This window comes from Theropithecus gelada, chromosome X (assembly GCF_003255815.1).
Source record: "Theropithecus gelada isolate Dixy chromosome X, Tgel_1.0, whole genome shotgun sequence".
Taxonomy (NCBI): domain Eukaryota; kingdom Metazoa; phylum Chordata; class Mammalia; order Primates; family Cercopithecidae; genus Theropithecus; species Theropithecus gelada.
Window position 1 is genome coordinate 73,836,738 of NC_037689.1, and position 12,328 is coordinate 73,849,065.

General features: G+C 36.9%; 1 protein-coding gene across 1 annotated transcript in view; it reads right to left on the reverse strand.

The window, feature by feature from the left end:
- The window catches only part of TENT5D (terminal nucleotidyltransferase 5D), a 27,343-nt gene extending 19,889 nt beyond the window's left edge, over nt 1-7,454 (reverse strand). Inside the window, exon 1 of the mRNA XM_025372996.1 lies at nt 7,334-7,454. The gene's annotated coding sequence lies outside the window, so the exon portion shown is untranslated. The remainder of the gene's footprint in view (nt 1-7,333) is intronic.
- Between the last annotated feature and the right edge of the window lie 4,874 nt (nt 7,455-12,328).

Consider the following 12,328-nt stretch of genomic DNA (forward strand, 5'->3'; position numbering starts at 1 on the left):
AAAGGCTTTTGACAAAATTCAACAGCCCTTCATGCTAAAAACGCTCAATAAATTCGGTATTGATGGAACGTACCTCAAAATAATAAGAGCTATTTATGACAAACCCACAGCCAATATCATACTGAATGGGCAAAAACTGGAAAAATTCCCTTTGAAAACTGGCACAAGACAGGGATGCCCTCTCTCACCACTCCTATTCAACATAGTGTTGGAAGTTCTGGCTAGGGCAATTAGGCAAGAGAAAGAAATCAGGGGTATTCAGTTAGGAAAAGAAGAAGTCAAATTGTCCCTCATTGCAGATGACATGATTGTATATTTAGAAAACCCCATTGTCTCAGCCCAAAATCTCCTTAAGCTGATAAGCAACTTCAGCAAAGTCTCAGGATACAAAATTAATGTGCAAAAATCACAAGCATTCTTATACACCAATAACAGACAAACACAGAGCCAAATCATGAATGAACTTCCATTCACAATTGCTTCCAAGAGAATAAAATACCTAGGAATCCAACTGACAAGGGATGTAAAGGACCTCTTCAAGGAGAACTACAAACCACTGCTCAGTGAAATAAAAGAGGACACAAACAAATGGAAGAACATACCATGCTCATGGATAGGAAGAATCAATATCGTGAAAATGGCCATACTGCCCAAGGTAATTTATAGATTCAATGCCATCCCCATCAAGCTACCAATGAGTTTCTTCACAGAATTGGAAAAAACTGCTTTAAAGTTCATATGGAACCAAAAAAGAGCCCGCATCTCCAAGACAATCCTAAGTCAAAAGAACAAAGCTGGAGGCATCACGCTACCTGACTTCAAACTATACTACAAGGCTACAGTAACCAAAACAGCATGGTACTGGTACCAAAACAGAGATATAGACCAATGGAACAGAACAGAGTCCTCAGAAATAATACCACACATCTACAGCCATCTGATCTTTGACAAACCTGAGAGAAACAAGAAATGGGGAAAGGATTCCCTATTTAATAAATGGTGCTGGGAAAATTGGCTAGCCATAAGTAGAAAGCTGAAACTGGATCCTTTCCTTACTCCTTATACGAAAATTAATTCAAGATGGATTAGAGACTTAAATGTTAGACCTAATACCATAAAAATCCTAGAGGAAAACCTAGGTAGTACCATTCAGGACATAGGCATGGGCAAAGACTTCATGTCTAAAACACCAAAAGCAACGGCAGCAAAAGCTAAAATTGACAAATGGGATCTAATTAAACTAAAGAGCTTCTGCACAGCAAAAGAAACTACCATCAGAGTGAACAGGCAACCTACAGAATGGGAGAAAATTTTTGCAATCTACTCATCTGACAAAGGGCTAATATCCAGAACCTACAAAGAACTCAAACAAATTTACAAGAAAAAACAAACAACCCCATCAAAAAGTGGGCAAAGGATATGAACAGACATTTCTCAAAAGAAGACATTCATACAGCCAACAGACATATGAAAAAATGCTCATCATCACTGGGCATCAGAGAAATGCAAATCAAAACCACAATGAGATACCATCTCACACCAGTTAGAATGGCGATCATTAAAAAGTCAGGAAACAACAGGTGCTGGAGAGGATGTGGAGAAATAGGAACACTTTTACACTGTTGGTGGGATTGTAAACTAGTTCAACCATTATGGAAAACAGTATGGCGATTCCTCAAGGATCTAGAACTAGATGTACCATATGACCCAGCCATCCCATTACTGGGTATATACCCAAAGGATTATAAATTATGCTGCTATAAAGACACATGCACACGTATGTTTATTGCAGCACTATTCACAATAGCAAAGACTTGGAATCAACCCAAATGTCCATCAGTGACAGATTGGATTAAGAAAATGTGGCACATATACACCATGGAATACTATGCAGCCATAAAAAAGGATGAGTTTGTGTCCTTTGTAGGGACATGGATGCAGCTGGAAACCATCATTCTTAGCAAACTATCACAAGAACAGAAAACCAAACACTGCATGTTCTCACTCATAGGTGGGAACTGAACAATGAGATCACTTGGACTCAGGAAGGGGAACATCACACACCGGGGCCTATCATGGGGAGGGGGGAGGGGGGAGGGATTGCATTGGGAGTTATACCTGATGTAAATGACGAGTTGATGGGTGCAGCACACCAACATGGCACAAGTATACATATGTAACAAACCTGCACGTTATGCACATGTACCCTACAACTTAAAGTATAATAATAATAAATAAATTAAAAAAAAAACCATATAGGATGTCTAAGGTTCTAATGTTTAAATATATGCTATCAATTATAATTGAAATTATCTTAAACTGTTGGAAACCACAAAAATAACCAAATTTCTTTGACAATCGTGTTTCTAATTGTAAACACCCTGATCATTTTGTCATTTAAGACAATTGTCTGCTTTAATCCTCTTCATAAAAGGTTTATACTCAGCTGTAAAACTTTAACAGGTGCTCTCAAATGCAGGTTTCTAATAATGGAAAAGCATACAGGATTAATAAAAAGCTGAAATGTTTATAAATATCAAGCAGAACAAGAGTTAACTGAATGGACTGAACTAATAAAAAGCTAAAATAATCTTTTTAACTTTTGCTCAAGATATTGCTAATCCTTGTTTTGTTTTTCAGTCAATAAAACTTATTTTAAACTAGATACAGCCTTTAACAATTAAGTAAGGTATACTTCTGTAAACAAAATGTAAAACATGTTTGTTTCTCTCTGCCTGGTTCCTCTAAAATTCAGACACTAGTTTTAAGCATTCTTAACTTCTAACAATATATTGTTTGCATCAGTGCAATAAGAATGCATTTTCTTTTGCAACAGAACAATTTAAAAACTGGTGTTTTGCCAAGGGTTTAACTAAAAGAATGTGTTTCCCTATAAGAAGTCCAGCTTAACTTGAAAAGCCAATAAAAGCCTCTTGGAAAAATTGGCCTCATATTTTGTCTACACAGTCCCTGTACAGGGTTCCTAATCTGTGGTGAGTAAAAAAGTCACTTTCTAACAGGCCCAGAACACCATGCTCTTGAAATCTCAGGAAAAAAGGAGTTTATCCAACTCATAGGCATTTAAGGGTGCAAACCCATGGCTGGGCTCAGCTTTAAAAAGTCCTATCTAAGATTCCTTGTAAAACAAAGTTCCATCAAAGCCCATCTAAAAGGTCTATGTAAAGGTAATTATTCTTGCTGCAGTTTATGAAATAATCAGTCCAAGTATGAGACTGAAGTCGATTTTACAAACAACACAGTCTTATCATAATTTGTTTTTAACAAAAATGAGGACTGGAGAAAAAAATTGTTTCAAAACTTATACAGCTGTCATTAATTTCTAGTCTCAGTAGTTGTTTTCAAGTTTTTGCCTACCTACATATTAAACTAACCCTATTCCTGTAAATCGACCAGCAATCTCCAGCTACTGCTCAAAGGAAACAAAAGGGAATGGGTAATGTAGAAATCAAAAACAATATTCTAGTTCTGGAGAATTATCCCACAAGTCCTGCCAGGTAATAAAAGTAAATAAAGTGCCTATAAGTCACAAGTTTCTTTGTTTAAAAAGTAAAACCAAGAAAGCTAACCGAAGCCCAGCCCCTTGAATCCAAATCTTAACAGTCATAACTAGCCATCACTTAGCCTTGGAATTTTTAAGCCGTCTTTACCTCCACCCTTGTTTCATTGTAATACATGTACTCTAATAAACCACATTGTTTCTTCTCATCTAAAGGCTATCAAGCTACAAATGGCAATGCAAAAGGAACCATACATAAACATGCCTTTCTTCCAAGGACCCTTAAGCCAGCCACAAAAGAAACCCTAGTTGCTGTTCCCCACACAACACCCCTCTCCAGCAAAAAGTAGCTAAAAAAATCAGCGCCTAATCTCCCTAACAGCAGTTAGGGTCTCCACTCCTGATGGGGAGAATAAGAGAGAAACGGTAGGCAGTTAGGGTGGGTTCTTGGTAAAACTCCTGAAATCAGAGAAACAGCCTGAAATATCAGGCTGCAGGCACAGATAAGAAAACTTGTACAAACCTCTGGCCCACTCAGATAAAGAAACAAGGTCCAACATAGAAACACCTTTGTTCTTTGTGCCTAAGACATGCCTGCAGCCACTGTAATAAGAGAACAAGACTCTGCATAGAAATGTCTTTGTCCTTTGTATAAGCAGCAGCAGGCTTCCAGGAAATAATCTCTTCTCCTTTTGTGGGCATATACATGGGGTGTTCCAGTAGGTTCTGGTGGGCACTTTGTTTTCCCTTTTCTAAACATGCTTTAAACCATAATCTTGGCCTCTATAAATCACTGCTTCAGCTTCTAATTCATCCCAGGGCCAAGGTCTTTGGCCAAGCTTTCACTTCAGCTTCTACTAGGTCCTGGACCAAGCTAGGTAGCCCCTATAAATCATCACTTCAGCTGCTGATTGGTCCCAGACCAAGCTAAATCACACTTGCTCCGAAACAGCCTGCAAACTATGCACATTCCTTCCCTTACCAGTCCATAAAAACCCCGAACCCCAGCCTCACAGTGGGGAACCCATTTGGGCCCCACTCTCTGCTGCAGAAAGCTTTCTTTTCTTTTTTATTAAACTTTCACTTGAAACTCACCCTTGTGTCCACGCTCCTTAATTCTCTTAAATATAAAACAAAAAAACTCTGGATACTATCTCAAACAACAAAATACTGTTACATATTTTGCTGCATTGGGAAAACTACAACTGTAGCACTACCTCCCCTTGCTACTGTTCCTCTACCCCTTCCAGTGGCTGTAGCTGGTAGAGATTTATAGCTATGTGAATTCAACAGCCACCAAGTGAGCTTCTCTTGCTTCTGATGTACATGACGCAGAGTTGCTGCCTCTCCAAACTGCCACCAATTTCAGAGAAGCAAGCTGGCCAGAGAAATCTCCAGCCCCTTTTGAAGGGACTGGCTGATAATACTCTAGAGTACAATGGGCTTTCAAGCAAGCTGGGAGCTAAAGCCACCTAGTGAGACCAAAATGCCATTCTCTCTGCACTGGATGCTGTGCAACTCACCATGACACTCACAGTAAACCCAGTAACCTCATAAGCTTTTTCCACATCATTCCAAATCACTAACCCCTCTGTGGATAACCCTGTCAACACTGAAGGGGACTCCAGAATTATAGCCAACACCATATACAACTTTCATATCCCTCTTAAACACTGTCTGAGGAAGGAGGAAAGTAGCAACTCACCGCAATGTTTCTAGAAAAAGCTTTTTTTAAAAAAAAAAAAAAAATTCTGTTCACAGCTCTCTGTCTACTCACCACACCCTCTCAGACATTAAAACTTACCTCACCAACTGCTGCTCTCCTCAAACCCATCCCATCAAGGAGAAACTACAGGGGTGTGGTGCTAGCATGAGGCTCAGGAGGGAGCCTGCTAGTAAGCAAGCAAAAGAAGGGGCCATTAAAGAAAGATAAAATGAAATGCATTTTTTTTTTTTTTGAGATGGAGTCTAGCTCTGTCACCAGGCTGGAGTGCAGTGGCGCGATCTCAGCTCACTGCAATGTCTGCCTACCAGGTTCAAGCGATTCTCCTGCCTCAGTCTCCTGAGTAGCTGAGATTACAGGCATGCACTGCCATGCCTAGCTAATTTTTGTATTTTTAGTAGAGACGGGGTTTCACCATGTTGACCAGGATGGTCTTGAACTCCTGACCTCGTGATCCACCCACCTTGGCCCCCCAAAGTGCTGGGATTACAGGCATGAGCCACCGTGTCCAGCCATGAAATGCATTTTTTAAAGGGAGAGAAATAAAGAAAGAAGGAAATCATATGGATTGTACCTACCCCAGGTGGGGTGATCTCTTATTACCTTCCATTCTCCTTCATTGCTGAACTTTCTCCTGTGGGATAATACGACCTTTCTCCTTTCCTACACCAAAAACTATTTTCCATTTTTTCTTATAAATAATGAATTTCCAACTTCCCACTCTGTAACCTCCACTTTTTCTCCCATTCCCCAACACACAAATAACTCCTCCTTCTCCTCACATTTCTTCAAGTATTTCCAACACAAATACAAATTTAAGTTCATGCTCAGAAGGCAGTTTTGCTGAAAGAAGTGGCATTTTTTTCTACTCAGTTTTTTTGTTAATTCTCCTTATCATGGGGAAGTCCCCTCCCTCATTTCAACACCTTCTGCTCTTGGTTTGGCTACAGATAAAATTTAAGTCCTCATGTTTCCTCTCACATCTGCAGTTAATTTTCATAGGAGAAAAAGGGTGAATGATAATGACATTCTTTAAAGAAACAATTTCAAAATGCAGTCTTTGATATTTTACAATACAATTGGCTTAATAAAATCCACTAAGTTTATGATTAATTTGATTATTTTTCTAAACTTTACTTGCATTAAATTGTTCTACTAGAGGAAAATAAGGTAACTTCACTCTTAAAGTGCTTAAAAGCTATACAAGTGAGGTCAGGTGCAGTGGCTCATGCCTGTAACGAGGTCAGGAGATAAAGGCCATCCTGACCAACATGGTGAAACCCCGTCTCTACTAAAATACAAAAATATTAGCCGGGCATGGTGGTGCATGACTATAGTCCCAGTTACTCGGGAGGCCGAGGCAGGAGAATCGCTTGAACCTGGGAGGCAGAGATTGCAATGAGCCAAGATCATGCCACTGCACTCCAGCCTGGCGACAGAGCAAGACTCCATCTAAACAAACAAACAAACAAACAAAAACTATACAAATGAGATAAGTCATGAGTGCTTTAAAGGAAAAAAAATAATCTGAAAAGGAAGTTCAGGACTATATAAAAAAATACACAGATATGTAAACATGCTTGGTTACCTGATAATAACTGGAACTAATTACTGTAGTAATTAAAAACATTTGATATCTAAAAAAGAATTAGGTGTAGTCTTTTACTTTAAATACTTCACTTCAGAAACAAATTAAATTTTGAAAATAATCCACCATCAGGCTATTTATTGAGATGTCAATGTGTCAATCAATGTAGGATGTAGTAAACTCTTTTACTCTGGAGTTCCAAAAAAACATAGTAATTCTTAATACTATATCAATATATCAGTTATATTATGTCTTTTATCTCTTACTCTTGAGCTAGTTCAGAAAATAAAATATTAAAACAATTATTGATGCCCTTTTAAACATATTAACTGAGTTCAATTTTACCACAGCCATGATTTTAGGCACAGTTATTAATGAAAGAGATAATTTTCAAAGATATTTTAGTTGAATCAAGTAAGTTTCTGGACAAAATATGAACATCAATTTTGATGTGTGCTCAGAGTTAAAACTAAAAGAAAAACTCCCTTTCTACAAGATTTCTCACCGTGTCTTCTGATAGTAGACTTTGCCGAATTTAACAAACAGTCCTACTTTGAAGACTAACGTCCTTTTCCAGAGTTCTTCTTCACCTGATCTCCCCACATTCTCTATACCTCACTTGCTGCAATACCAGGGTTACTGTTGCCAAGAGACAAGGAATATTATTATCGCATCATTAATGCTCTTATAGATGGGGGAATTTTCAAAAAAAAATTTAAATGGGGCAATTCTGAGTCCCAAATCTCATAAAGGACAATGTTATATTGGATATATTAAAGATTAAAAACAAGTTCTTCAAGATACTTGAACTTAAGTTAAAAATAGTGAAGAGGGAGGAAGGAGAAAAAAATAGTGAAAATAACCAGTTAAACCATGTAGATTCGCATAGATAGGCAAACGTTTTTGTTTTGTAAGTATTGTAACTGCCTAAATGTGACTTCAAAATTAAGTTGCAATTTCTGAAATACAGAATTTGGGGAAATATTTTCTATTTAATTTTTACCCCCAAGGGAACGTACTTTTTTTTTTTTAAAATCCTTAAACAATTAAAAAGCGGCTAGTCATGGGGGCTCATGCCTGTAATCCCAGCAATTTGGAAGGCTGAGGCTGGAAGATTACTTTGAGCCCAGGAGTTCAAGACCAGCCTGGGCAATATAGAGAGACTCTGACTCTATAAAAAATTTAAAAAGCAATTAGCTCGGTGTAGGGATGCATATCTGTTGTCCCAGCTACTCAAGAGGCTGAGGTAGGAAGATTGTTTGAGCCCAGAAGGTCAAGGCTGAAGTAAGCCATGATCACACCACTGCACTCCAGCCTGAGAAACAGAGCAAGCCTTTGTCTCAAAAAGAAACAGTTAAAAAAGTATTATGGTTGATAAGTATTATTGTTTTGAGTGCCAATAACTAATTTCCAAAAAGAACATTTAAAAGACAGAGTTCTTCCCAACATAATGTTTTGTTAGAGTATGTCCAATTTATAGAAACTATCACATAACTGTTTTAATAAGAATATCAAAATTACAAAGATAGGCAAGTAGGTAGATATAGGAAGAAAATTATTTGGCTAAGTGAGTGATCCATGTGATATTTTTATGATAGATAATTTATAGCATTTTCCAGTAAAACAGAGAAAAGATTAAATACATTTTGGAGGGGCCAAAGGTAAAACAAGGTACCTGCTCAATGTTTTCCTGGCATTATAATATATGACAAATAAATAAATAATTTTAGTAACATTTAAAACTATAATCCTTGTATATAAAGAATGTTACATTGGAGTTTAATTTTAAAGAAAAATATATGTGTACAGTTTCTTAAAAACATGAAAATTACATTACATTATATATAATACTGAATATAAATTTTTAATTTTACACTTTTGAGTGTTGAATTTTTAAACATAATTAAATGGCAACAATAACTAAAAATTATATGATGCTTATAATGTGTCAGGTATTAAGTGCTTTAATTAACTCAATTCTCATTCAAAAGAATGCAAAGTATAGTGGAAGGGTCTATGATTCTGTTGAAAAAAAATAAAAAATAAATTATGCAAAGAAATTCATGAAAAGAGTAACAGATAAAATGGACATGATGTACAAAGAGCTAGCTAGCTAGGCAGGGGTTGGAGGAGGGGTTTTAAGTAGAATAAGTAATCAGATATTTTGTAGGATGCCATTTAATATACAACCAAGGGGTATTGGAAAGAAATCTGAAAATGTCATAAGGCAGTTTCATTAATCAGCAATAATGAATTCTGTAAAGTACTACATGTTTAAAATAAAATACATATATCAGATATAGGTCAAATTCTCAATTATCTTTTTATAAAGATTTAAAAATATGTCTTTTACCAAGATAAAAAGTCAAAACAACATAATAACAAAGATAGTATAAGTATCAGTGAGAAAGAAGATGGGAAGAAGGAGTTTTGGGAGAAGAAAAAGACGAAACAGAAGTCAAAAGACAACTACTGCTAAATAGCTGTTTAGCAATCCAAATATTCTGGTTTCATCCCCATTCATTCCAAAGGCCATAATTCCCAATTTGACCAATAGTGTCATTCTCTTTTGACTCATTTTGGATATATATACTTTTTAAATCAACCAGAGTTTTGGGAGGCTGAGGCAAGAGGATCTGTTGAGGCCAGGAGTCTGAGACCAGTGTGGGCAACATAGCGAGACCCTGTCTTTGAAAAAAAAATTAAAAATATTAGTTGGGCATGGTGGCATGCACCAGTAATCCTATCTATCTGGGAGGCTGAGGTAGGATTATCGCTTGAGCTCAGGAGTTTGAGGCTGCAGTGAGCCATGACTGCCCCATTGCACTCCAGCCTGGGCAACAGAGCGTGAATCTGACTAAAAAAAAAAAAATCATTAAAGATCCCTTTTCAAGTAAGAATGATTTTTATGTTACTGAGTGAATTGTGGCATTTTAGGGCAAAAATGCGGAAATACTCTCAGAGCTCAAAGACTGGTTCTCTGAAATAACTCAGTCAGAAAAAAAATTTTAAAAAGATTAAAGAAGAATGAATAAAACCTCCAAGAAATATAGGATAACGTAAAGCGACCAAGACTACATCTGATTGGCACCGCTGAAAGAGAGGGAGAGAAAGCAAACAACTTAGAAAACCTATTTCAGGATATTGTTCGTGAACATTTCCCAACCTCACTAAGAAGACTAACATCTAAATTCAGGAAATGCAGAGAATCCGTGCAAGATAATATACATGATGACCATACCCAAGACACAAAGTCATCAGATTTTCCAAGGTTGAAATGAAAGAAAAAATGTTAAAGGAAGCTAGAGAAAATGGAGCAGGTCACCTACAAAGGGAATTCCATTAGGCTGATAATAGACCTTTCAGCAGAAACCCTAAAAGCCAAAAGACATTAGGGGCTTGTATTCAGCATACTTAAAGTAAAGAAATTCAAAGTAAGAATTTCATAGCCAGTCAAACTAAGCTTCATAAGCAAAGGAAAAATAAGATTCTTTTCAGAAAAGCTAATGCTAAAGGAATTTATTACCACCACACCTGCCTTATAAGAGGTCCTGAAGATAGGGCTAAAAGTGGAAAAACAACAACAACAACAACAACAACAACTACAACAACAACAAACTATTACCAGCCACCACAAATACACACTTAAGCACACAGATGACTGATACAATAAAGCAACCACACAAACAAATCTGCATAATGAGTAGCTTATAACATGATGACAGAATGAAATCTGCACATATCAATACTAACCTTGAACATAAAGGTTTAAATGCCTCAATTACAAGGTACAAATTGGAAAGTTGGATAAAGAAACAAGATCCAATGGTATGCTGTCCTCAAGAGACCGATTTCACATATAATGACACCCAGACTCAAAGAAAAGGGATGAAGAAAAATCTTTCATACAAATGGAAAATAGAAAAAAAGCAGGGATTGCTATGCTAATTACAGACAGAACAGATTTTAAAGCAACAAAAGTCAAAAAGGAGAAATCAGGAAATGATACAGTGGTAAAGGGTTCAATTCAACAAGAAGACCTAACTATTCTAAATATATATGCACCCAACACAGGAGCACCCAGATTCATAAGACAAGTTCTTAAAAACCTATAAAGATACTTAGATGACCACACAATAATAGCAGGAGACTTTAACCCCCCACTCACAGTATAAGAAAAATCACTGAGGCAGAAAACTAACAAAGGTATTCAGGACCTGAATTCAACACCTGACCAAATTGACCTAATAGACATCTACAGAACTCTCCTCTGAAAAACAAGAGAATATAAATTCACAGCTGCACATGGCACATACTTTAAAACTGACCACACAATCAGCCAAAAAACAATCCTCAGCAAATTCCAGAAAGAAAGAAAGAAAAAAAATCATACCAACCACATGTTCAGACCACAGCCCCCCTTCCCCACCCCAAACAGACATCAATGCTAAGAAAATTGCTCAAAACCATACAGTTACATGAAATTCAACAACCTGTGCCTGGATGACTTTGGGGTCAACAAGGAAATTAAGGCAGAAATCAAGACATTCTTTGAAATTAATAAGAAAAAGGGACAACATACCAGAATCCCTGGGACACAGCTAAAGCAGTGTTAAAAGGGAAGTTTATAGCACTAAATGATGACATCAAAACATTAGCAAGATCTCAAATTAACAAACTAACATTACAGAGGAAAAATAAAATGAGCAAATAAGCCTCCAAATCAGCAGAAGATAATACCATAATCACAGCTGAACTGAAGGAAATTCAGATGAAAAAAAACAAAAACAAAAAACACCATTCAAAATATCAATGAAGGCAGGAGTTGGTTCTTTGAAAGAATAAATATACAGAATGGAATACTATGCAGCCATAAAAAAGGATGAGTTCATGTCCTTTGTAGGGACATGGATGCAGCTGGAAACCATCATTCTCAGCAAACTATCGCAAGAACAGAAAACCAAACACCGCATGTTCTCACTCATAGGTGGGAATTGAACAATGAGATCACTTGGACACACGAAGGGGAACATCACACACTGGGGCCTATTGTGGGGAGGAGGGAGGGGGGAGGGGGGAGGGATAGCATTAGGAGATATACATAATGTAAATGACGAGTTAATGGGTGCAGCATACCAACATGTCACATGTATACATATGTAACAAACCTGCACGTTGTGCACATGTATCCTAGAACTTAAAAGTATAATAATAATAAAAAAGATAGACAACTACCTAGATTAGTAAAGAAAAAAGAGAGAATATCCAAATAAACAAAATCAGAAATGACTACAGGGACATTACCACTGACCCAAAAGTAAAAAAACAAAACCTGAGTACCTCTATGCACACAAACTAGAAAACCTAGAATAAGTGGATAAATTCCTGTAAACATACAACCGACCAAGATTGAATCAGGAATAAACTCAATCCCTGAACAAACCAATAATGAGTTCTAAAATCAAATCAGTAATAAAAAGCCTAAAAATCAGAAAGTACC